Source organism: Acanthisitta chloris, unplaced genomic scaffold (genome assembly GCF_000695815.1).
Source record: "Acanthisitta chloris isolate BGI_N310 unplaced genomic scaffold, ASM69581v1 scaffold24, whole genome shotgun sequence".
In the NCBI taxonomy this organism is placed as follows: Eukaryota; Metazoa; Chordata; class Aves; order Passeriformes; family Acanthisittidae; genus Acanthisitta; species Acanthisitta chloris.
Genome location: NW_008669673.1, coordinates 56,262 through 60,900, shown reverse-complemented (window position 1 = coordinate 60,900; position 4,639 = coordinate 56,262). Strand labels below are relative to the sequence as shown.

The following is a 4,639-nucleotide window of genomic DNA, read 5'->3' as shown; positions in this document are numbered from 1 at the left end:
AGAGAGCACAGTGGGGCTGGAGGCAGCACAGCCAACCCCAGGAGCTCTGCCCAGTCAGCCAGGATGGACAAAGGAAATCACAGAATCATAGGATCAACCAGGTCGGAAGAGACCTCCAAGATCATCCAGTCCAACCCTACCGTGGTCACTAGCCCATGGCACTAAGTGCCACATCCAGTCTCAGCTTGAAAACCTCCAGGGATGGTGAATCCACCACCTCCCTGGGCAGCACATTCCAATGCCTGAGCACTCTCTCTGGAAAAAATCTCTTCCTAATATCCAACCTAACCCTCCCCTGGCAGAGCTTGAGTCTGTGCCCTCTTGTCCTGCTGCTGGTTGCCTGGGAGAAGAGACCAACCCCCACCTGACTCCAACCTCCTGTCAGGGAGTTGCAGAGGGTGAGAAGGTCTCTCCTGAGCCTCCTCTTCTCCAGGCTGAACACCCCCAGCTCCCTCAGCCTCTCCTCATGGCACTTGTGCTCGAGAAACGGACATGGAGTGTGGAACTGTGGCCCTTTCCCAGCAATCCCTGAGCTCCACTGGCTGCCCTGGAGCATTCTGGTGGTGCTGCCTCATCCCACACCAGTCCCAGGGGTGGGAGGCAGTGACTGAGCAGAGCAGACTGGGGCAGGGGGTGTCAGTGCCACTGGTGTGAGCCAATGGTAAATATGAGCTTACATACCAATGTGTTGTCTGTTGATCATAAGTGTGTGTGAGTTAATGAAGCTGAGAGGTATTTCTAAATGTGTAATAAGACCTATGTATCTGAAGGCTAATTGCCTGTCAGATTGCATGTTGGAGACTGAACTAAAAATGTCTAAATGACAAATAAAATCCATTTGTAACTACAATTAAACACTTGAAATTAGCAATCAGTGTAAGTTTCTTCAGCGATTCTAAATCTAGAACAGTTTTTAATAAAGTATTTTTGTTGAATCAGAAGTCATCAAATAAATACTGCAGTGATGGGGTAAACAGTGAGACTGGCAGTGATGGGGAACCCAGAGCAGCCCCATGATGTCTGATCACAGAGTCACAGGATTTTAGGGGTTGGAATGGAACTTAGAGATCATCCAGCCCCAACCCCTGCCCTGGGCAGGGACACCTCCCACCAGAGCAGGTTGCTCAAGGCTCATCCAACCTGGCTGTGAACACTGCCAGGGTTGGGGCAGCCACAGCCTCCCTGGGCAACCTGGGACAGTGTCTTACCACCCTCACAGGGAAATACCTTTTCCTAGTATCTCACCTAAATTTCCCCACTTTCAACTTGTGCTCATTGACAACCCCTGCCCTGGGCAGGGACACCTCCCACCAGAGCAGGTTGCTCAAGGCTCATCCAACCTGGCTGTGAACACTGCCAGGGTTGGGGCAGCCACAGCCTCCCTGGGCAACCTGGGACAGTGTCTTACCACCCTCACAGGGAAATACCTTTTCCTAGTATCTCACCTAAATTTCCCCACTTTCAACTTGTGCTCATTGACCCTTCTCCTGTCACTGCAGAACACATAATATAATCCCTCTGCAGCTTCCCTGGAGCCCTTCAGCTCCTGGAAGGTGCTCTGAGGTTTCCACACAACCTTCAACTCTCCAGGCTGAACAGCCCCAACTTCCTCAGCCTGTCCTCATTCCAATCCTCTTCGTGGCCTCCTCTGGACTTGCTCCAACAGTTCCATGTCTTTCTTACATTGAGGGCGCCACAACTGATCCCTTCAGGCCATCTCAGTGCTTCCATGGGATGCTAACCCTGTGTTAGGCCAGGGCAACACTGAGTTGCTCTTTCTGGGTGCAATGCCTATGAAAAGCTGTGATGTGCTGATGTAACTATGAGAGCTCATACTCGTGTACAAACGTGGTTTCAACTTATCTAATTTGTTAAACTATTCCCTTTTGGCTCTGGCTCACCACTTGCCCAAGCAGCCACAGGAATCTAATTCTTTCCAGGTGGTTTAAACATCAAACTATTTCCCATGTCCAAGACCTGAGAAAACATCTGATGCAGAAAATCATTCCAAAAATCAGGCAGAGCCTCCTGGCACAGTTCTAGGATGGGATTTCACTCCCTTAGAACATTTACTACAAAATATTTGTCTCCTGAACAGAGACACTTTTCTGTTCCAATTTATAATCTAGAGTTGCTAAATCACCTGCAAATTTAGCCTATTTATGGCCACTTAGCTTCTTCAAGCTGTGAACTGCAGTGTCATCCAAGTGGGCTATAGCCAACATAACTCACTGCAATCACACAAAGCAGCCAAGAAAACAGAAACGTCCCTTGTTGACATTTCTGTTGATCCTATGAATGGGCCTTTAATTTCCAAAGTAACTATCACTAATAAACAATCATTCACTTTTTTTCCTCATTCTACTCTTAGCTCAAGATTGACAGTTTTCATTTTACAGCAGAAAACAATCTGAAGGACTTTGTAAATCACCAGGTTTCCAAACTGAAGGAAATTTGAGAGTAGCCAGAAGAGATTCCAGGCAGAGATCTTGAAACACAACACAGAGAACACTGCTATTCTCTTGAGATGAGACTGAGAAGACCAAAGTGTCCCCTCTGTATCTCATGGGAATATAGTCATAGGAAGAGCTGGACCAGCTTCCCTAGGAGAACACACTGATTTCTGAGGACATGAAGAAACTCATTGCTACTGAACTCAGATTCCTAGAGAACAATGGAAATGCAGTAGAATTTAGCCTCAAAGGTAGACTTCAAAGGAACACAGTTTCTGTCCTAAAAAGTGAAGTATTAATAGCTCAATATGTCTGTGTGGGACTGAAAAGATTAAATTGAAAACCATAAAAACTGTTCCTAGAGAAGCACAAAAAGCACAGAGCTATGACAGTCTGAATTGTAGACCTGTTTGTATACTTCAAGGGCTGCAAGCTCTCATAGATCTGGGATATTTATACTTCCCTTTCACCAAAGGCAAACTAAAGCTATACAAAATTATAATGCATCTTTTCTTCTTTCTTGTCTAGCTCTGAGTCCATGCCCAGGATGGGCTGGGGCTGCAGCAGCTCACACATCTCATTTCCTGACTCTGCCCAAAGGACTCTGCACTGCAAATGAGAAACCTTCTGCCTCAGATGCAGGCAGGGCCAGCCCCAGGGCCAGCCTTACCTTTTTGCACTAATACTTCTCAGCATCTATGAAGGACAATGTCTCACAGGTTCATCTGCAGCAACCTGGAAATATGTTCCCAGGTATTGGTAGGACACACTGGCTCACAGTGCAAGATACAATTCAATTAATCTGGCCTCACTTGAAGAATAAAACCCAGACCTAGGTTCTACCATAAAGAATCAGCATTAAAAATACATTAATAAACAGCTGTAGGAAGGACAGTGACACCTCTGAGCTGTATCAGAGTTTTCTGCTCTTTAAAGCCCTGTCCAAAGGTGGGTGCACTAGGAAACCTGTGCCATCCCGTGCCACAGGAAGAGCAGCTCCAGTGCTGGTTATTTGGAGACACACTGCTGCTCTGGAATTCCTGGGCAGCCCTCAGTGCTCACCCAGCTGCAGAACACACACCCACCCAGACACTGACCCCGAGGGGCTGCAGTGCTGGCTGCAGTCACAAAGCCCTTACCAGCCCCAGGGGGAAGTGACTGCTCCTCTCCTCAGCACTCACAAGTGCATCTGCAGACCTGTGACCAGTCTGGGGCCACCAGTATGAGACAGACCCTGTCAAACTGGAGAAAGGCCAGGGAGGACCTGCCCAAAGGTGTTTAGGGGGTGAGCAGAGGATGCAGGAGGGGAGGCTGGTGGGGCTGGGTTTGCTCAGGTTGGGGACGGAGAGATTTAATTGCTGCACTCCACTGCCTGAAGGCAGGAACAGAGAAGACCAAGATACACTCTGCCCAATAAAAGGACAACAGAGAGCAGACAGGAGCAGCAAGATGGGAAATTCCAATCAAACACAAGGAAACAAAATTCTTTGGTGAGACTGGCTGAGTCTGGACCAAGCTGCTCAGAAAGGCTGTGGAAATGCCATCCAGACACCCCCAACTGATTGAGGCTCTGAGTGACCTCATCTAACTTGGACATCCACCCTGGTTCAAGCAGGAGGTAGACTGCTAGAGATCTCTTTAAACCTAGACTGGGCTGTCATTTCCATGATGCCACAGTTTAACCACATTTATTTACTTACTTTCCCTTTGGAAGTATTAATTTATAAAAACTAGTTTCTTGACAGAAACTCCAACTCTGAAATACCACGATATTTTTTCCTTAATGTTGACATTTACCTCAACATAAGTCAGCATTGCATTTATTATATGGAGATAAAAAATGAGATGCAGCACACTCAACATATGGCACAGAAGCCCAAGGCAATCATCCATCCTTACTGACTGTGCTGGCAATTCCTACTTACCACTTCCCTAAGGTTACCACAGAAAACCAGTCTGGACTGCTTCTCTCCATCTGCAGATGGAGAACCTTTTATGTAAGTGGTCACACTGCTGTTCCATAGGCTCTGGAGAGGCTCTGTTTCCTTCCTGCCACACGACTGTGCATGAACCTACCCCAGCACTGAACTGTTGGCACCACTGTTGTGTACAATGGATCCATGTCTAATCACACAATTGGAAATAGCTACATTTTCACTGTGTGACAGCTGTGTACTCAATCTGGT

The 4,639-nt window shown here is 47.3% G+C and overlaps 1 protein-coding gene across 1 annotated transcript in view; it reads right to left on the bottom strand.

Annotated features, from left to right (window-relative positions):
• The window catches only part of SRPK2 (SRSF protein kinase 2), a gene marked incomplete at its 5' end in the record, with an annotated part of 46,444 nt that overhangs the window by 9,424 nt on the left and 32,381 nt on the right, over positions 1-4,639 (bottom strand). The window lies entirely within an intron of this gene.